Below are 22,854 nucleotides of genomic sequence, written 5' to 3' on the forward strand. Positions count from 1 at the left end.
AAAAAAATCTCAAATTCCTGTCAGGGATGCTCTAGATAATACTTAGTCCTGCCATAAGTGCAGGGGACTGGACTAGATGACCTCTTGAGGTCCCTTCCAGTCTTATGTTTCTATGATTAGCTTCTCAGAAAGAAGTTTGTGAGGTGAATAGATTACAGTGTATAAGTACCTTCCTAGGGAGAAAATAACAGATACTAAAGGGCTCTTTAACCTAGCGGAGAATGGCAGAACAAGAGACAATAGTTGGAAGTTACAGCTAGATAAATTCAGGTTAGAAATAAGGCGCACATTTTAACCAGGAGTGGGATAAGCTACCAAAAGAGGTGGTGGATTCTCTATCTTGTGAAGTCTTCATATCAAGACTAGCTGCCCTTCTGGAAGGCACCTCAGTCAAACACAAGTTATTGAGCTCAATTCAGGGGTAGCTGGGTGAAATTCTCTGGCCTGTGATTATAGGAGGTCAGACCACATCACCTAATGGTCCCTTCTGGCCTTAAAGTCTATGAAAATCTGTAACGCATACATGAAAACACAAAAATGGCCATACTGGGTAAGACCAATGGTGCATCTAGCCCACGATCCTGTCTTCTAACAATGGCCAATGACAGATGTTATGGAAGGAATGACCAGAACAGGGCAATCATCCGGCGATCCATTCCCTATCATCCAGTCCCTGCATATGGCAGTCAGAGATTTAGGGACACCTTGAGCATGGGGTTGCATCCCTAACCATCATGGCTAATAGCCATCAATGAACCTATCCTCCATGAATTTATATCATTTTTTTTTAATTCAGTTATACTTTTGGCCTTCACAACCATCCCTGGCAACGAGTTCCACATGTTGACTATGAGTAGGGTGAAGAAATACTTCCTTTTGTTTTTTTTAAACTTGCTCCCTATAAATTTAATTGGTTGATCCCTGATTCTTGTATTATGTGAAGGGGTAAATAACATACCCTTATTTACTTTCTCCACACCAGTCATGACTTTATAGACCTCTATCATATTCCCCCCTTATTCATCTCTTTTCCAAGATGAGTAATCCCAGTTTTTTTAATCTCTCCTCATAATACATGTTAGTAACTTCTCATTAATATCTAAAATGGCTTCTCTATAAATCATAAGGTCATGGATTTCAAGTCCCACATCATGTGACCTTTCACAGCTAGGAACAAACTCCGTATCCCATTGGAAGATTCGTGGGATATCAGACCTGAAGATTCATGGGATATATCAGACCTTGGACATGTCTCTGGTACAGAATAGCAGCATCCGTCCTGCATGAAGCAGGGCGATTTTGCAGAGAAAATGTACATTTGTGGGGAATGAGGAAAGAAGGATCTGTTTTTCTGGAGGTTTGTGGGGGTTGTTTAATTGCAAGGCAGCTGTTTGAAATCTGAGGAGATGTTTTAGGTGTCAGAATTATTCCCAGAGGATATAATTTAATGAGCAGAGTGCAGATGAAATGGTCAACGGCCCAACTGATGATGCAACATTAGAGTTGAGTTGAAAGCTGTATATTTAGAAGAGTCAAGGAAATTTGTGCATCCCATAGCAAAGTATAAATTGCTCACTCATTCCTCCCATTACGCTAAATTCAGCCTGGTTGCAAGCTGGAGCACCCACAGGGAAAAATTTGTGGGTGCTCGGCACCCACCAGCAGCCAAGCTTCCCTCACCGCCCCCCCTCCCTCCTCCTCCCCCCCCCCCCCCGTTCCCCTGAGCTTAGAATCATAGAATCATAGAATCTCAGGGTTGGAAGGGACCTCAGGAGGTATCTAGTCCAACCCCCTGCCCAAAGCAGGACAAATTCCCAACTAAATCATCCCAGCCAGGGCTTTGTCAAGCCTGACCTTAAAAACCTCCAAGGAAGGAGATTCCACCACCTCCCTAGGGAACCCATTCCAGTGCTTCACCACCCTCCTAGTGAAAAAGTTTTTCCTAATATCCAACCTAAACCTCCCCCACTGCAACTTGAGACCATTACTCCTTGTTCTGTCATCAGGTACCACTGAGAACGCCGCGTCCCACTCCTCCGCCTACCTCCCAGCGCTTGCTGTCGCCAAACAGCTGTAGCAAGCTCCAAGAGGGAGGGGGAAGGAGCGGGAATGTGGCAGGCTCAGGGGAGGAGGGAGGGAAGAGGCGAGATTGGGGCAGGGATTTGGGGAAGGAGTCAGAATAGGGGCAGGGAGGGGGCGGATCTGGGGTGGGGACTATAGGGAAGGGGTTGGAATGGGGGCAGGAGGCGGCGGGGCAGGGGTGGAGTTGGGGTGGGGCCAGGGGCAGAGGTGGGTCAAGCACCCACACAGTAGAAGTCGGTGCCTATGGTTGCAAGGAAAGGTGAGCTTTTCAAAACAATCTAGGGGATTAAGACACATCGTTTTCCTTGATTTCCTTGAAATGGGTCTCAATTAGAGCAGATTAGCATTTTTATCCACCCATGGAAAATTTCAACTCTTTGTAGAAAAAACAAAAACCTAGATGCTGAAAATGCATAGGTTCTTGGCAAGGGAAAATTGAAGATTTTCAGCCAAAAACCAAACAATGTTTAGGTGAAAATCTTTTTTGACTGAACATTTTTTGCTTTTCTGCAAAAAAAAATCACAGTTTTTCAAGGAAAACAGACATTTTCCACAAACAACCAAAACCACAATTTTCCATTGGAGAAAAAGTTTTTTGTTTTTCATAGAATTTTTTCATCTTGTCCTACCCTGAACCCCGTAGCATGCTTTGAAAATCTCTACCCAGGTTGATCCAAATCCCATAGTTATTCTAATTTGTTGAAGCTTTATGAGACAGAATCTACCATTTCTAATTTACATTTAAAAAGCCCATTAGAGGACGAATATCATCTTCTATCCGTTGATTTTCTGAGAGCGCCTTTCCTAGGGGAGGTAAAACCTGCAGAAGGTACAATAAGCTTCACTCTAATTTGAATCAAAATAATTTCATCACTAAATGCATAATTACGTTTCTAATTATTATGTTACACTGGGCTTGTTTCTTGATTTACTCGAAGGTAATGATTAACTGTTTAATTTTCATCTGAGGTTATTAGTGGTATTTATGCTTAAAGTGTTCTTCAAGTGGCACTAAATATTTGATAACAGGAAGATAAATTTCATGTAATTATTTTGTGAAATGCAATTATGAGGGCGGTGGGCAGGGATGGTCTAGGCCAGTGGTTCTCAAACTTTAGAACCCGAGGACCTCCATTTTGATTTAAATTTTTTCGCGGACCCCCAAAGCGGCTTCTAATTTTCCCTGGGAGTGATCAACCCCAGGCCGCACCCCCCACGCCAACCCTTCCCCTAAGATCCAACTCTACCTCTTCCCAGCCCCGCTTCATCCCTGCCCCTCCTGGGGGGAGGGATAGTTCAGTGGTTTGAGCATTGACCTGCTAAACCCAGGGTTGAGAGTTCAATCCTTGAGGGGGCCATCTAGGGAACTGGGGTAAAAATCTGTCTGCGGATTGGTCTTGCTTTGAGCAGGGGTTGGACTAGATGACCGCCTGAGGTCCCTTCCAACTCTGATATTCTATGAAACCTGCCTCTTTCCTCCCCCTCCCCTGTGCTGCGCACATCCCTGCTTTTCCCCTTCCCTCCCAGCACCTCCTGTATGCCAGTGAACAGCTGTTCTGCGGTGTGCAGAAGGGGAGGAGTTGATCAGTGGGGCTGGTGACCCTGGACATGACTGATCCCAGTTTGAGAACCATTGGGGGTCCATGCAATAGGAGAGGAGGGGCTACAAGGGGATGTGTAAGGTGAGGATGGAGGTGCACACAGGTGGAAGGTGAGGCATAGAGGTTGGATGGACTGCACATAGAAGATGATGAGTTGGATTGGGGCCAAGTGAGCAGTAGGCTACATGGAAAAGTGAGAAGGATGGTGTGTTGAATGGGGGGGAGTGGAGATATTTCTATTTGTGACATCACCTTGATACTGAAATTAGAAACACAGCTTTAAAAAAAAAAGATGCGGCCAAATTGGAGAGAGTCCAGAGGACAGCAACAGAAATGATCAGGGGGTTAGAAAACATCACCTCTGAGGAAAGGCTTGAAATATTTGGACATGTTTAGTCTGGAGAAGCAAAGGCTGAAAGGGAAACATGATAACTCTCTTCAAATATGTAAAAGGTTGCTGTAAAGAGAGAGGGGAGGGCCAATTGTCCTCCATGTCCACTAAGGGTTGGACAAAAAGAAATGGGTTTGGTTTGACAGAAAAGCTTTCTAGCTTTAAGGCTGGTTAAGCATTGGTAGATTACCCTGGGAAGTTGTAGAATTCCCACCATTGCATGTTTTTCAGAACAAGTTGGACAAACACCTGACAGGGATGGTCTAGATTTATTTGGACCTGCCTCAGCATGGGGGGATGGACGAGAAGACCTCATTTCTATGATGCATCTGACTAAAACACCTTGGTTTGAACATCCCCATGCCTGGGACGGGAAGGCTTGAAATCTGTATGCAGTTCTGGCTCAGAATTTTGCAGATCTCCCATTGCCTGAACCAATTCCACCTGTCTGGAGAGTGGGAGCTTTGAAATCCAGATGGGAATTGGCTGGATCAGGGCCAGTTCTTACCTGAGACAGAATCAACACAAAAATTACCACTAAAAGCAAAGTCAGATTTCTTTTTACAACCCTGTGTTTTGTGCCCCGAGCCAGCAGCTGCTCGCCGTGCACGTATTTCAAAGCAGCTGATCGAGAGATTTGATTGATTAGTCCTAAAATCTACGGTGTGAGGCTACAGTGTGTTCAGAGCGATTGCAACGGCCTGAAGCCGTGCGTGGTGCAGTGAGGCAGTTAGAATTCATCAGTATTTCAACGATGTTTCTATTAAAACGCCAGCTGCTGTAGTCACAGGGTTACATGAGAATCTCAGCTTTCATAAAATAACAGAGTACGTTCCCAGCCCTAGAGCTCGCAGAGAAAAAGCTTGAAAATGTGAACCCCTGGAGGCCCGTCTAAAATAGAAGGCCAATAAAAGAACCCCAGATAAAGTATTTTTAGAAATCTCATGACATTGAAACCAATCTCGTGATTCTGGGAGTCAACTGGCTCAATAAAATGGCACTCTCTCTGTGCCTGACCCTTGGGTGTGTGTATCTACGTAAGGGAACAACTTGTTATAATATATGGAGATATACCTATCTCATAGAACTGGAAGGGACCCTGAAAGGTCATTGAGTCCAGCCCTCTGCCTTCACTAGCAGGATCAAGTACTAATTTTGCCCCAGATCCCTACGTGGCCCCCGCAAGGTTTGAACTCACAACCCTGGGTTTAGCAAGCAAATGCTCAAACCATACTGCACATTCCCATTTCTAAAGATTCTGCCTGCTGCCCGGATGTGAGGGCAGTCATTCTGGAGAGCAGTTTCAGTATGTGATGGCCTGTACCGCCGCCACGGCACTTTCCTTCACAGCGACTGTACGTTAATGTTGTCTTGTTTTGATATGTTCCTTACTCTCGTCGGAGAGTCACTGAGGCTGAAAAACTGTGGTTGCTTTTTGTGTGTGAGCCACCTGATCATCCCCTACTGGCTCTTGGGGCAGATCTGTGTGGCTCAGCCCTGCAGAGCCGAAAGAGAATGGAATTCTGGGAAAAGGGGTGAACAGCGAGGTGGCAACATTTGCAGATGATGCAAAGCTACTCAAGATAGTTAAGTCCCAGGCAGGCTGTGAAGGGTTACAAAGGGATCTCCCCATACTGGGTGACAGGGCAACAAAATGGCAGATGAAATTCAATGTTGATAAATGCAAAGTAATGCACATTGGGAAACATAATCCCAACTATACATATTCAATTAGGAGGTTTAAATTAGCTGTTACCACTCAAGAATGAGATGTTGGAGTCATTGTAGATATTTCTAAGAAAACATCCACTCAATGTGCAGCGGCAGTCAAAAAAAGCGAACAAAATGTTGGGAATCATTAGGAAAGGGATTGATAATAAGACAGAAAATATCATATTGCCTTTGTATAAATCCACATCTTGAATGCTGTGTGCAGATGTGGTAGCCCCATCTTAGAAAAGATGTATTAGAATTGGAAAAGGTACAGAAAAGGCAACAAAAATGATTAGAGGTATGGTCCAGCTTCCACATGAGGAGAGATTAATAAGACTGGGACTTTTCAGCTGGGAAAAGAGGGATATGATAGAGGTCTATAAAATCATGACTGGTGTGGAGAAAGTAAATAAGGAAGTCAAGTATCAGGGGGTAGCCGTGTTAGTCTGAATCCATAAAAACAACAAGGAGTCCAGTGGCACCTTAAGACTAACAGATTTATTTGAGCATAAGCTTTCATGCGTAAAAAAACACTTCTTCAGATGCACCTGAAGAAGTGTTTTTTTACCCATGAAAGCTTACGCCCAAATAAATCTGTTAGTTTTTAAGGTGTCACTGGACTCCTTGTTGTTGTTTAAATTAAGTGTTATTTACTCCTTCTCATAACACAAGAACTAGGAGTCAACAAATGAAATGAATAGGCAGCAGGTTTAAAACAAACAAAAGTAAGTATTTCTTCACACAATGCACAGTCAACCTGTGGAACTCATTGCCAGAGGATGTTGTGCAGGCCAATATTATAACATGGTTCAAAAAAAGAACTAGATATGTTCCAGGAGGATAGGTCCATCAATGGCTATTAGCCAGGATGGGCAGGGATGGTGTCCCTAGCCTCTGTTTGCCAGAAGCTGGGAATGGGTGACAGGGGATGGATCACTTGATGTTTACCTGTTCTGCTGGTTTCCTCTGAAGCACCTGGCATTGGTCACTGTCCATAGACAGGATACTGGGCTAGATGGACCTTTGGTCTGACCCAATATGACCGTTCTTATGTTTCCCCTGCTGCCATGCGCACCCCCAGCTGGTGGTGCTGATGCCCAAAGAAGTAAAGAATTTGGTCGCGTGCTGTAGTTGTTGCTGTCTGAAGACTGAACCCATTTACTCTGGGATTCAGCAAAGGAGGAAAAAAAACTGGGAACTTCTACAAAGACGGTACTTTACAATCTTTACTGAATGCGTTTAAAGGCATTTAAAACCAAATCCCAACTTCCGCACCTTGAAGCATGATGGGTTCTGCTGGTTGAGAAACCACTACGCAGCTTGGTCTTGGCTCCCCCTTGACTGGCCTTGACATGCAATGGGGGTCGGCTGTGTTTCTGGGGGTTGGGCTCCTGCTTGGCTGGGGGGAAATAAAAGAGATGGTGCTTCTCAAATGCCTCCCAGCTGAGGCACCCAAGCAAGATGTGGCTCAGTAGATTGTGCAGATAAGTGATTCCCCCCCTCCTCTTTTTTCACATGAACAATGAAACAGTTTTAATTATGCTCACGTTTCAATGATCAGCCCAGAGCATCCATGTTAAGCCCTCACTGGGCTAAAAAGGGGAATTCACAGTTGTCAGAGCTATTATTCCAGGCTCTCTGCAGACTCAGGCAGACATCTCTGCATTGGTTACACTTGGTTTACATTTTGCAGGTTTACTCAGGCTATGGCTACACTAAAGAGCTACACCATGCCGCACCTTGCCACGACTCGGTGAGTTGCTAACGCTGGAGTGGAGTGCTCCCACTCCGAGGTGCAGTGCCCAGAAGGTTGATGAGTGAGAGGGTCTTTGGGAGAATTAGTGCTTCGTTTTTCATGCCATTGCTTTGCGTCCAGTATCTCAATCTGCTAGAGTGGCTCTTTATCTCAGCCAGGATCCAATCTCTCTCCCAAGTACTAAAACAAGAGGTTGAGAAATAGAGCTCTGCTGAATATTAACTCCTAAATCATTCCCAGGTATGGCCCAGAGCAGGGCTACACCACTTGCTTCTGCATTGGCGTTTCCGTGGGAGTTCTTTTTGTTAGCAGAGTTCTGTGACAGATTCTCAGGCTCGTAATTTTATGCCCATCAACTATGGAACTGTTTTCCTGGCAGTCCTGGACGAGTCTGCAACACCTTCAGTGATGAGCAAAGCCCAAGGATGAGTTTGTTGTTTTCCAATTAAAGATGGGAGATGAATTTTTCAGGGGCTGGAAAACAAGAGGCAACATCTAAAAGTAAAGGGCTGAATTCTGAGGTCCTTAGTCAGGCAAAAACCCACCTGAATACTGATAATTATAGTGGGAAATTGGGATATCTATGACACCTACCCAGCGAGTGCAGAATTATGCCTTAACTCCTTGCAGCTTCAAGGACCGGTTTGCTACCCTGCAGGCCCTATTTCGCACTTAGTTCTTGTGTTGCATTTTTCATCAGTCGATCTCAAAGCACTTTACAAAAGAGGATCAATATCATTACCCCTATTTTACAGAAGGGGAAACTGAGGCCCCGGGAGGGGCAGTGACTTACCCAAGGTCACTCCGCTGGTGAGTAGCAGAGACAAGAAAAGAGCTTCCAGTCTCCCAAATCCCTAACCAGTGCTCTGACCCATGGGCCAGAAAAAGCATCCGTGTACTTGTGGTTGGTTGGTTGGTTGGCTGCATTGGCTCAGAGAGATGGAGGGGTACTGTCACTTTCCCTAATATAGAAAGCCTGCTGTGCTCCAAGCTGTTCCGCTTTGCCTTTGCTCTGCAGGTACAGAGAATAATTACAGACAGGACGCTAACGTCCCCTTCCTGCTGCAGGGGGACAGACAAAATAACCCAATAGATCAGTTCTCTCTAGGGCCTACCCAGCTGCTAGGAAGGTGAAAGCTAAGTACAGTTGCTGGAGCAAAACTCCACTGTAGCTCCATGGTTGAGTATTGGCCTGCTAAACCCAGGGTTGTGAGTTCAATCCTTGAAGGGGCCATTTAGGGAACTGGGGTAAAAATCTGTCTGGGGATTGGTCTTCCTTTGAGCAGGGGGTTGGACTAGATGACCTCCTGAGGTTCCTTCCAACCCTGGTATTCTATAGCAACTGTGCAGTGTGTGAAATCCAAGAGGCCAGACAGATTAACTGTCAATCGCCCTTCTCTGGGGATTTTCTGTTGAATGCCTGCTGAGCTTTGTTTGCTGCTGCAGTGGGCATCTCTGGGGACAAGTTGAGACCATGTGCGTGTCAGCAGTAACTCATCCCTAGGGACTTCTGATCCAATGGATGATTCCAAGCCCCTCCCCACCTTGCCCTTTCAGGGACAGATTGTGGCTGATTCCTGAAGAGGTGGGCAAGGGGGGAGGGCACTGGAAACCTCCCTTCTCATCTGAGGGGGAGTCCCTGATTGTGGTCTGTGCAGCCAAGTATGGGCCTGAAAGGAGGTCTCTCCACCAGAAGCTAATCTGTTCTCTCCTTCCCACCCTGTCTGGAGAGCGGATTTGGTGTGTTGAGGTCACAGCTATTCCTGCAGCTGAGAATTCAGCCTGGGCTGTCATAGCTAAGAGACACATGAGAAACTGCCCTGAACTTCTCCAGCATTTGAGGGTGTTCGGATACAGCTGTTGACCTGAGCCACAAAATTGGGATCCAGATCCAGATTTCCTCATGGACGGAGAGGCTGGGGTGCCATGTGCCGGTTGGGGACAATCAAACACTAAAATGATTAGAGGTTTGGAACGGGTCCCATATGAGGAGAGATTAAAGAGGCTAGGACTCTTCAGCTTGGAAAAGAGGAGACTAAGGAGGGATATGATAGAGGTATATAAAATCATGAGTGATGTGGAGAAGGAAAAGTTATTTACTTGTTCCCATAATACAAGAACTAGGAGTCATCAAATGGAATTAATAGGCAGCAGGTTTAAAACAAATACAAGGAAGTTCTTCTTCACGCAGCGCACAGTCAACTTGTGGAACTCCTTACCTGAGGAGGTGGTGAAGGCTAGGACTACAACAGTGTTTAAAAGAGAACTGGATAAATTCATGGTGGTTAAGTCCATTAATGGCTATTAGCCAGGATGGGTAGGGAATGGTGTCCCTAGACTCTGTTTTTCAGAGGGTGGAGATGGATGGCAGGAGAGAGATCACTTGATCATTGCCTGTTAGGTCCACTCCCTCTGGGGCACCTGGCATTGGCCTCTGTCGGTAGACAGGATACTGGGCTAGATGGACCTTTGGTCTGACCCGGTACGGCTGTTCTTATGTTCTTATGATATCTGAACGATCACAACTTAGAAAAGATGTTTTGAGACACACGAGTGTCCATGTGGAATTTCTGCACTGGGACAGGAGCCACTAAAGTCTGTTGATTTTCACCCTAAGCACGTGACCGGAGTTATCAACCGTCTGTAACCTAGACTGGGGCCAGACAACAACCATCAGTCTCTTCCCAGCACTTCTTGACATGACACCTTTACTACAAAGCCCAAGAAGGACAGGAAATCTTTGCCAAAAGGAAGCCACCCAAATGGTTCAGCCAGGAAGGAAACATGATGATCAGTTAGGGTGGGAAGCTGCCTGGAAGGAAATGGTTACATTTGTTGAACGATTCTTCTATAATATTCACAACGTTCAGGAAACGAGGTTTTTACTACTTTTCCTTAGGCCAGAAGGCTAATTATGAGAAGATGGAAAAAAAAATGTTTGTACTTGGATAATAAAGCCAGGAACGTGAAAAGTCTCCCATTGATTTGTAGTCACGTCTTGGTCATAAAGAAAATGATAAAGGGACAGCTTTTTAACGCTAGCTGGGCTGAATGTATAGGGGATGTTTAAGGGAACGCTGAGCTGTACTGAAGAGACACCAGCCATTCTCATGTCTCTGAAGATTGGAAGGCTGTGTTACCTAGTGGATTGCGAAGTGAACTGGGGCTCAGAATGCCTGGGTTCTAGTTCTGGCTTGGAAGGGACCTCAGGAGTCATCTAGCCCAACCCCCTGCTCAAAGCAGGGCCAATCCCCAACTAAATCATCCCAGCCAGGGCTTTGTCAAGCCTGACCTTAAAAACCACTAAAGAAGGAGATTCCACCACCTCCTAGGTAACCCATTCCGGTGCTTCACCACCCTCCTAGTGAAAAACTTTTCCTAATATCCAATCTAAACCTCCCCCACGGCAACTTGAGACCATTACTCCTTGTTCTGTCATCTGCTACCACTGAGAACAGTCTAGATCCATCCTCTTTGGAACCCCCTTTCAAGTAGTTGAAAGCAGCTATCAAATCCCCCCTCATTCTTCTCTTCTGCAGACTAAACAATCCCAGTTCCCTTAACCACTCCTTGTAAATCATGTGCTCCAGCCCCCTAATCATTTTTGTTGCCCTCCGCTGGACTCTTTCCAATTTTTCCACATCCTTCTTGTAGTGTGGGGCCCAGAACTGGACACAGTACTCCAGATGAGACCTCACCAATGTCAAATAGAGGGAAATGATCACATCCCTCAATCTGCTGGCAATGCCCATACTTATACCGCCCAAAATGCCAATAGCCTTCTTGGCAACAAGGGCACACTGTCGACTCATACCCAGCTTCCCATCCACTGTAACCCCTAGGTCCTTTTCTGCAGAACTGCTGCCTAGCCACTCGGTCCCTAGTCTGTAGCAGTGCATGGGATTCTTCCATCCTAAGTGCAGGACTCTGCACTTTTCCTTGTTGAACCTCATCAGGTTTCTATTGGCCCAATCCTCTAATTTGTCTAGGTCCCTCTGTATCCTACCCTACCCTCCAGCATATCTACCACTCCTCCCAGTTTAGTGTCATCTGCAAACTTGCTGAGGGTGCAATTCACGCCATCCTCCAGATCATTAATGAAGATATTGAACAACTGAAGCCAAGGGGTGGGTTTGAGGGTTGAGTGAAGGTAAGATTTGATTCTCTGCCTCAGTCTGTTATGATGTTGGTAGAGGGGATTCTTTCTGGAGGCTGCTGAACCCAGATAGACCATGTGGTTCTCTCTGTCTCTCTAGTTCCAGGCCCATGCTGGCATAGTGTCCTCACACAATGTCTCCTGACGTGCTAGCCCTGAATGTATTGCTGGCTACACAACACTTTTATTTTTATTTCCTGTTTGTATTATGGTAGCAATTAAGAATCCCAGGCATGGACCAGGCCCCCCATGATGCGAGGTGCTGTACACAGAACAAAAAGTCCCTGTCCCCAATGAGCTGGCATTCTACGTAACACTGACTTTCAAAGCACAGAAACTGATTCTCCGGGGGCATGGGTGTGATGGGTTGGACTAGGCCCAAAAGCCTCTTGCTGGAGGGCTCAGGGTTCTGCCACACCCATCCCAAGAAAGGGGCAGTGGAGAGGTCCTCCAAGCAGCCTAGAGTGGTAGTGAGGAAGCAATCAATCAGAGGGGCTGCTGGAATGGCCAGTCAGGGGCCAGGAGGGCCATATAAAAGGAGCTGCAGAACAGAGTAGCAGTTAGTTGTTTCTTTGAGCTGGAGAAGAAAGGACCGTGTGTCTGGCTGGAAGAGTAGCAGGACCACAGACAGCTCACTGTGGGCAGGGATTGAGGGAGTGAGAGCACCTGGCTGGCTGCTGGGACTGAGCCAAAGGCAGTTTGCTACCAGGGACCAGGGGAGCAATGAAGGAGATCCTGGTTGGCTGTGGGGACAGAGTAGGGACTGAGCCTGGGGAAGGCCACAGGAAGATAGTGTCTCCAAGGAGGAAGTCCTGGGGATATGGCCCATACCAGGAGTGGGACTACTTAAAGTCTAAGCCCAGGTAAGGCTAGAGAGATGCCACCAGAGGGGTACTGGGATAGGTCCTGGTGGACAGTATACCTGGAAGGGGTCTGTTCTGGGTCACATGCAGACAACATGTGTTACTCAGCCGGAGGGCAGAGTTGCTGGAAAAAAACACCTGAGAGCCACTGAAAGAGGTCACCAGAACTGAAAATGCAGACACACCCAACCAGAGGGGGGTGCTCACGAGAGGTGGGTGCCGGCCCTATTACAATGGGTTACTTTGTGATTTGACAGTTTGCACTCTCTGTGGTAAAGTCGGAAGCGGAATGTTCAAGAAAGAAGGAAGCGTCAGAGGAATACCCCGCATGTGCCGTAGGGGATGCGTTCTGGGTTGCATTAGTTGGAACAGGAATTGCCTGGCTCCTGTCGTTGAAGAAGCACTAACGTCTTGGGAGAGCTAATATATTCACTGCAGTATTGGATTTCATTAAAAGATTTATGATCTAATTTAAAGTTATAGGGTTTTTTATTAATTATAACAAACAGCAAATTCATTACACTCCAGCTTCCAAAGGAATAACAGACTGTAGGCAGGAGATAAAATATGAGTTTAATTCCCTGCAGGCTAAAGTTAACCAGGTGTGTGCCAAGCACTAACTGCACCCCCACACCGAGAGCTGACTGGAGATACTAGCGCTGTGCAATAAAAATAAACAATTGCTCTGAGTAACAATAGCACTTTTCACCGGTAGATTTGAATGCACTTTGCAAAGGAAGTCAGTAGCATTACCCCCATTTGACAGATGGGGAAACTGAGTCACGGGAAGGTGCGGTAACTGGTCCACAATCACCCAGCAGGCCCATGAATAGAGCTCAGTTTTCCTGAGTCCCAGTCCAGTGCCTTATCCACCAAGCCTTGCTAAGCGATCACTACACTGATGAGCAGACAGTGATTCCTGCCACTTATTTACAAACTCCTGGGTCAAATTCCCCAGGTAAAACTAAGGGGCATTATACTTAGGCATGGTTTTGGCCCAGGGTGTTCTCTCCCCATTCACGGTTGTTGTTTTGCTGCTCAGATCGGGTAGGTTTCCATTTGGAAAGACGCAGTACAAGCCAGCCCTGTTCTTTCATTGCAGCGCTGTGTTCATTATCACAGGGGTTCTATAAAACCAAACGATGCCTGCCCATTTCTGAACAACCCTACGGTAATCTCCCAGTCTGGGCACGAGCCAGCACACCAAAACAAACTGCTCTCGGGACCTGCCATTCCCAAATCACCCTGCGCTAACACGCTCGTACTACACAGCCCCAATGTTTCCAGGACACCAGCCCTGTGTGCAGCCCAGCACTCCGAGCAACCCTACAATAACAAACAGGCGTGTTCAGACCAACTCTCTAGAACCCTTCTACAACAACAAACCAGGATACATGCACCCAATCCTTCACTAGATGCTTTTTTTTTCTCAAATGATCAAAAATGCCTTTTGCCTTTTAAATCGAGCCCAGCAACATGGTCAATGGTGAGATGCCCAGATTTGATTTGGAAGGAGAGGTTATGATGCTTTCATTGCAATAGAATTGCAATCGATCCCCTTTGTGCTGAGAGGATACAACAATATAGAACAATCCTGCCGATGACGGATGGAAAGCAGACACCCACCCGCATCCCCCTGGCCCTCTCGGCAGCACCTGACGCTGTCAGTCATGAGATACCACTGTCCAGCTGGAGAGAGGTGGTCAGGGAATGTGCTAAAACGGTTTGAGTCCTTCCTGGAGGAATGTGTCTAATGAGTAGTGATGGGAAAGTGCACCTCCACCACTAGACCCCTCCCTTGTGGAGTCCCACATTGTCCTGCTAGTTCTATTCACTGTCTAGAAACAGCCACTGGAACAGGTGAGACATCACGGACTCAACAACGTGCAATTGGCGCACAGCTCCACTACACCCAACTTCACCGCGTAGAATAGCCCCACTGTCACCATGCTGGCCCAGCGTTCGACTGAGGGTTACATCCACATGAACAGCATGGCTTCATGCTACCAGTACCCAAGCCAGTTAGATGAAAGCTATCTCAGGTATGTCTACACAAGCTGCACTCACCGCCCAGGACAGATACCCTGAGACCGACGTGTGGATGAAGAGTTGAAGCAGGATGGACATCGTGGAGGAGTTGGGAGACATGGTGCAGTTTCCTTTGCTAGGATCATGACGGGGATGCAGGCAGTCAGGGGCTAATGGTCAGAGCCATGGTGGTGGCCAGGCCTGGAGGTTAGAGTGCAGACGGTATGCGATGGAGTGACACTAACGCTGGAATCCCACCATGAACAGAGCCGCTTCAATGTAGTCCAGCAAGTCACACACACACACTGGGAAGCTGAGGTCTAATCTTGACTTTGCCACTGATTTACTGGCGCCGTCGGGCAAGTTGCTTAACCTTGCTTTGCCTCAGTTTCCCTGACGGGAAGTGGTAATGTTTGCTCACCTCTGCAAGGCAGTATTAGCTCAAAATAAAGCATTGTCCATAATGTATGAACACGGTGGGACTTAATGAAGGAGCGTATGCACTCGCACATTCAAACTGAGGTAGTGGGCTGATGATGCCTTGTCCAATGAATATTCATGAGCACAGGAAAAAGTGATTACCATGGAATGTTAAGATTTATAAACAGCTTCATCCAAGAGCTCCTCTTGTCCTAGCAGCCTGGTGCTAAACAATGACCTGCAATTTGTCATGGCCTTGTGTTGTTGACTTGTGCTGTTTGCTGATTGTATCTCAAATCATGACTTAAAAATGAATCTGATCGAGGGAACCGGCACAGTCTGACAAGTATGATGAACCCTGGTGAAAACCCAGGGATCTGTTTGAAGCGAACGAAAAATACAAAACATCAATTAGATGCTAAAAAAAAGCAAATGTGACTTAGTGTCTGAAATCCTGCTTATCAAATTTAATTCAGTCCCCTAGGAAGCAGCAGTTCCTTGTGGCAAGAGAAGTGACAAGTAGTCAGGAATGGAGCTGGCTGAAAAATGGGAATTTTTCCCTCTGGAGTTTTTGCAGGGAACCCCCCTGTTTTGGAATTTTGCTATTGGGGAAAAAATGCTTTTCCAAGAGAAAAGTTGCAAATCTAATAAAATGTAGAAAACCTACTTTTGCACACATTCTGACTACCTTCCAACTTTCGCCAGTTAGAAGACAGTAAAGGTACTTTCAGCCATTCATACTTTCAAAACTGACTGCTGCAAAGAGAAAGTGTTGCTTTGAAAAGGGAAAGGAACAGTTTTAACCCACTTTTAACAAGCTTTGCCCCCACTTTTTAGGGAGAAAAAGTAAAACGGTTAGAGGAGGTGCACCTGTTTCTATAATTTCAAAATGAAAAAGCAAATTAAATACCCTTCCAAAAAGATTTCCCCTGTTTTTTAAAATTTTGAAATGAAAAGAAAACAAAACAACATTGTGTTAAAAACAAAATTTCTCCACGCAAAATTGTATTGTTTATGACAGAAAAAAATGTTTTGATCAGCTCTAATGAGTATATTTAAGTTGCAGTTCAAAGTCTGACCCCGATTCCCTGCATAATATTGAGTAACTCAGTTAAATTCTCTGTCTCAGTTCTTCCATCTGTACAATGGGTATAATGATACTTCCTTATTTTACATGGAGGTGAGAAGCTTAATCAATTCAAGGTGATAAACTTTAAAATCCTCAGATGGGTGGTGCTGTATAAGTGCTAAGATTAGTATTGGGGTGAGATCCAGAGAAATGCTGAGCACCAACTTCCTTTGACTTTAATAGACGTGGTGATTGCTCACCATGTATGACATTTACCCCTGTGAAGAGGACCGGCAACTAATTAACAAAACCGCTTAATTTTAAGGGCTTAAATGAGACTTAAGTGATGGGTGGACCTTGTGAATGTCACCCCTACACTCCGCACCTCTCAGAATCTGATTTATTCATTGATTAAACTGATTTATTTCCACCACAGGCCAATGTTTTGCAAAAGATCTTCTGCATGTTTCCATTCCGCCCAGCTCTGCTGTGTATTTGCCAAACAGCAAGGAGACACACTATTCCAAAGAGTGGGTTCAAATCTATGTGAGTACATGGCAGCAGGGGAGGGTCCAGGCACCAGCGCACCAAGTGCGTGCCTGGGGCGGCAAGCCGCGGGGGGCGGCCTGACGGTCACTGCGAGGGCGGCAGTCAGGCTGCCTTTGGCGGCATGCCTGCGGGAGGTCCGCCGGTCCCACGGTTTTGGCGGCAATTCGGCGGCGGGTATGCCGAAGGTGCGGGACCGGCGGACCTCCCGCAGGTATGCCGCCGAATCTGCATGACCAGCGGACCTCCCGCAGGTGCACCGCTGAAAGCCACCTGACTGCCATGCTTGGGGTGGCAAAATACATAGAGCCACCCCTGCATGGCAGTGTTGTCAACTCTCACAATTTTATCAAGTCTCATGATATTTGGTGGCTAGCTCAAAGACCCAGCTCCTAGCATCACATGATTAGATGAGACTCTCAGATTTTGTTTTTTTTTAAAGTTTCTAGCTCTTGTGATTGCGGAGAAAAGTTTGAGAATGTGACCCAGGTGCGGCCTAAATGCTCAGAACCCAGAAGACAAAGAACAAGACTTCAACATTTATTATTCTTCAAAATCTCATTTTTAAAGCCAGTCTTATGATTTTGGGGGGCTGACTCACAATTTTTGAATGCCTGATGTTGGCCATAGTGGTGCTGTCTAATTGCTTTGGTTTTCTTTTGGCAGACATTTGCAATTTAGGCTGGGATAATACCTGGATACTTGGATGGATATGCTCTGGTCTAAAATGACAGAGTGTGTGACAGCGACTTGTGGAGAGCTGCAGAGTCTAGAGATGTGATCAGCTTGCACAGAATTGCTTGAACTGGTTCCTTATTTATACTTGTCTGTTGTGGGTTCATTAGAGAGACAAGCTGAGGGAGGAAATATCTTTTATTGGACTAACTTCTGCTAGTGAAGGAGACAAGCTTTCAAGCTATGCAGAGCTCTTTTTCAGGTCTGGGAAAGGTAGTCAGAGGATTACAACTAAATACAAGGTGGAACAGACTGTTTAGCACTTTGTAAAAGTCACAGTTCTTCAGCTTGGCACTGGCTTGACAGTTGGCCTCGCTGGGCTTGTCGTAAGCCTGCCCCAGGTCCTTTGCTTTCATGCGGCACTGCTGCAGCACCCCCCCTGCAATCTGCTCAGAGATGGCCACATTTCTACAGCTGGTCCGTAGTTGGGCCTACACAGCCTCTTCTCCCCACAGGCCCAGGAGATCCGATATCTCCGGTCTACTCCTGACCAGAGCGCATCTGGAGCCTGTAGCCATCATGGTCAGTTGGGCAGTTGCACACAACCATGGAGAGCTGCTAGGTGTGCTCCCCAACCTGGACACTCAGGAAGGGGGAGGGATAGCTCAGTGGTTTGAGCATTGGTCTGCTAAACCCAGGGTTGTGAGCTCAATCCTTGAGGGAGCCATTTAGGGATCTGGGGCAAAAATTGGTGATTCATCCTGCTTTGAGTAGGTGGTTGGACTAGATGACCTCCTGAGGTCCCTTCCAACCCTATGATTCTATGAAAAGGCATTTCAAAAGTTTGGGTGATTTTAAAGGGGGAAAAGGGAGGGCTGCCAGTCTCTATGACCCCTGGGCAGTGGAATTCACAATTGTGACCACAGCAGTCAGCATCGGGCATTGTGGGACAGCTGCTGTAGGACTGTTAAGGTCGACATAGATAATGCAGTGTCTACATTCACGCTGCATCAACCTCAGAACATCGACCGTGACTCAACTCCATTCGGGGAGGTGTTCCTTCATTGCCGTAAAGCATACATCAGTGAGAGACAGATTTAAGTATAGCCACATGCACAAGTAGGTCAATGCAAAGCGTCCAGTTTTGGGCCCCACACGACAAGAAAGAAGTGGAAAAATTGGAAAGAGCCTAGTGGAAGGCAACAAAAATGATTACGGGGCTGGAGCACATGACTTATGAGGAGAGGCTGAGGGAACTGGGATTATTTAGTCTGCAGAAGAGAAGAATGAAGGGGGATTTGATAGCTGCTTTCAACTACCTGAAAGGGAGTTACAAAGAGGATGGATCTAGACTGTTCTCAGCGGTACCAGATGACAGAACAAGGAATAATGGTCTCAAGTTGCAGTGGGGGAGGTTTAGGTTGGATATTAGGAAAAACTTTTTCACTAGGAGGGTGGTGAAGCACTGGAATGGGTTCCCTAGGGAGGTGGTGGAATCTCCTTCCTTAGAGGTTTTTAAGGCCCAGCTTGACAAAGCCCTGGCTGCAGTGATTTAGTTGGTGTTGGTCCTGCTTTGAGCAGGGGGTTGGACTAGATACCTCCTGAGGTCTCTTCCAACCCTGATATTCTATGATTCTAAGGTGGCCTACATCTACCTAACTCTGTAGTGTAGCCCAGGCCTAAGCATGAACAGCTACCTTAGACACAAGGGGTCTGTGAACCTGACCAGTTTTTGACTGAGCCTTGTGTTGGGTGGGGAGATAAGACAGACATGAACAGAGACAGGTTGAAAGGGACCCGAAAGGAGCAGCTAAAAGCATGGTCACTGACTCTGGAAGAAACCTGGGAAGAGGTTTTCAGGTCCGGGTGTAGGCTGAAAAGTGCGCCCGCAGTGCTGTGAGCAAAAGAAACTGTTTCCTGTTGTTTGATTCCTTCTGCATTCAGAGACACAGGTTTTGAAACAATTGGAGTTTGATTTCAGTTTTTCATAAAATTTCCAGTATACATCTTCTGGTTTTGATTTTGGAAAAATCTCATACACTCATAGACTTTAAGGTCAGAAGGGACCATTATGATCATCTAGTCTGACTTCCTGCACAACGCAGGCCACAGAATCTCACCCACCCACTCCTGTAACAAATCCCTAACCTATGTCTGAGCTATTGAGGTCCTCAACTTATGTTTAAAGACTTCAAGGGGCAGAGAATCCTCCAGCAAGTGACCCATGCCCCACACTGCAGAGGAAGGCGAAAACCCCCCAGGGCCTCTGCCAATCTGCTCTGGAGGAAAATTCCTTCCCAACCCCAAATATGGTGATCAGCTAAACCCTGAGCATGTGGGCAAGACTCACCAGCCAGCACCCAGGAAAGAATTCTCTGTAGTAAATCAGATCCCACCCCATCTAACATCCCATCACAGGCCATTGGGTATATTTACCGCTAATAGTCAAAGATCAATTAATTGCCAAAATTAGGCTATCCCATCATACCATCCCCTCCATAAACTTATCAAGCTTAGTCTTGAAACCAGATATGACTTTTGCCCCCACTACCCCCCTTGGAAGGCTGTTCCACAACTTCACTTCTCTAATCAAGTTTTTACTAAATATTTTTCTGATTTTTCTTATAACTGTTTTTTCCCCCCAGATTTACATTAAAAATGGAAACATTTCATGGGAAGCTAAAAGCAGTTTTTTTCCCCAACAATTTTCTTACACAAAGTAATTGGCATTTGTGGACCAGCTCTACAGATATCTCCCTCCCCTTCCCCCACCCTTTTAAAATCCCTCTGCTGTTTCAGCTGGACACAGAACATTCCATTTTCTCTCCTACACGGCTGTGTAGTGTTGATGCATCATGGTATCGGACGGCTGCCTTATTTGCTCTCACTGCCTGGTGTTATGAACTCTTAAATCACTTACCTGCCACACAAGGGGATTATAAGGCCTAAATTAGTTTATATTTGTGGAGCATTTGGGATCCTTGGAGAAAGACGCTCATTGCTTAGTGCTTATTTATTAATGATTAATTCAGATCACTCCATTCGTCCCTCTTATTTATTTTCATATGCTCCAACTACTGCTTCTGCTATTTCATGTGCATCTCATATGCCCTTTTCCCAGGGCTCTTCCATTCCAAAACCAGGAAGTAATGACCAGGCTCACTGAATTACTTAAGGTGCAATTATGGTCAGAAAAAGTGAGTGACCCCTGCTTACTCCAGGTTGTTGTTGTTGTTGTTTTTTTCCAGTGAGTTTCTGAGTCTTATCTGCTGTCTTCAGAGACAAAAGCAAGTTTTTCCTCTTAGCGCTAGCAGAGCTAGTGCAGCTCTGGGACAGTGAGCTGTTTCTAGTCTGGTTTGTTCAACGCCAATGGAAACTTTATTTCTGGGGATGATGTAAGCAACTGATGGGATTTTTGTATCCCAGGAGAAGCAGGAGACACCAGCAAATTGAGACATCACCTTTTGGCTTGTACCTGAGCACGTTCCCTCTGGGAACAGAAGGGCAGTTCACACCTCATCAGGGCATGTATGGGACAAACCCAGCCCAGCCTCATAGGAACAAAAGACACTGGCCTAGGCAGAGACAAAAGAGCTGTTGGACTCTTGAGTGAGTCATCCTCCTTCCCTTCCCACCAATTTGGGACTACAATGAGGTAATGCTCACCTTACTCTGAAGGGGGGGGCGAAGCCAAGAGGGAAGAAAGAACATGATAAAAGGGAGTGATGTTTGCCATGCTCTTCCTCTCTCTTCCACCTCCATCTATAGACACCACCACCAAGCGACTGAAGCGCTGATCAAAGGGGAGAGCCTGCCTGAAGGACAACCAGCCACCCTGTGGTGAGAAGCATCTAAGTTTGTAAGGGCACTGATAGTATTAAGATCAGCTTAGAATGCATTTTGCTTTTATTTCATGTGACCAAATCCGACTTGTTGTGCTTTGACTTATAATCACTTAAAATCTATCTTTTGTAGTTAATAAATTTGTGCATTTATTCTACCTGAAGCAGGGTGTTTGGTTTGCTGTGTGTCAGAGACTTCCCTTGGGAGAACAAGCCCGGTACATATCAATTTCTTTGTTAAATTGATGAACTCATATAAGCTTGCAGCGTCCAGCGGGCATAACTGGACACTGCAAGACGGAGGTATCTAGGGTTGTGTCTGGGACCAGAGATATTGTCTAGTATCATTCAATTGCACAATCCAAGTAGCTTACATGCCAGAGGCTGTGCATGAACAGCCCAGGAGTGGGGGTTCTCACAGCAGAGCAGGGTAAGGCTGGATCCCAGAGTCAAGGATTGGAATGACCTGGCAGATCACCGGTCCAGATAACACCAGAGGAATGTCACACCCTCCCGATTGAGTTTGCAGAGAAAAGCTTGAAAATGTGACCCCAGTGAAAGCCCAAAGGCTCAGAAACCAGAAAGCAAATCAAAAGAACCCAGTGTTTATTATTTTTATTAACTCATGATTTTTTTTGCAGTCTGACTCATGAATTTTGAACATTTGGGTTTCACAATATTTGGAGCAGTTAGGTCTCTAAGCAAGATGACCCAGAAGTAGCCTTAATTATCCTGAAATGAATAAATGGACTTGAGTCTCCTTCTTTACTTAGGGAAGGATGCACATGGGTAATTAATTATGCAAGTGCCCTCCCAGAAAGGCAGTTGCCATTAGATTGCATTGGAAAGAAAATTCCGTGAAAGCGGAGTCCTCATTTTCGGCCTGGTCCTCGGGTCAGATGGACTTCAAGGGAAACGTGCAAAGTCTGACAAAGAAAAACATCCTTAAGATGAGTCGTTCAAACACTGCTAATTATGAGACATTCACCAGGGAGAGAGGTCTGAACATGTGGAAAGATTTTGCAAGCCAAGAGCTCATGCAGGATGATTGTGCTAATGAGCACTAGCTGTGATGAAAGAGGAGCTAGTGGGGCGGGGGGAAAGGGGGGGCCTGTTGTTTTCAAAAGGCTATGTTTTGTTACGCTGGTCAATACCAAGGCGTGTCTCAAAATGCATTCATACTTGGGGCCTATTCCTGTCCTCTGACATGCACGGGTGACACAAATGGAAACTCTGTCTGCATCTGCAGCATAGCCCTTGAGCTCTGGCTTGGCAGGGCAACTCCCCCAAGTAGGACCTGATGTAGCCCATGTATGTAGATAATAGGCAGGTCCTCAGCTGGTGTTAATTGTCAGAGCCCCATCTTCCAGCTGCAGCTCTGCTCCAGAGTCTTTTGTTCTGCTTATTCCTCTTGCCTTCTTGTTCCTTTAACTCAGAAAGTAGAAACTAGGATCCCATATCTAGAGATGGACCAAAACGTGCCTGCAGCTTCCAAACCCCATCATACATGGAGGGGAGGTTGTATCACCATTGGGAATTGTGTGGTGAGCCAGGTGGTTAAAGCAGATATCAGAGCCAGGAGTCAAGCCAAGAGTCAGACCTGGAGTTGGAGACCAGGGCAGGGATCAAGAGTAAGTCTGTAAGGCAGAAACCAGGGGCAAGTCAGGAGAGCAGTGCTCAGGAATCAGGTGAGAATCATAGAATCATAGAAT

The sequence above is a fragment of the Malaclemys terrapin genome, chromosome 25, assembly GCF_027887155.1.
Source record: "Malaclemys terrapin pileata isolate rMalTer1 chromosome 25, rMalTer1.hap1, whole genome shotgun sequence".
NCBI lineage: Eukaryota > Metazoa > Chordata > Testudines > Emydidae > Malaclemys > Malaclemys terrapin.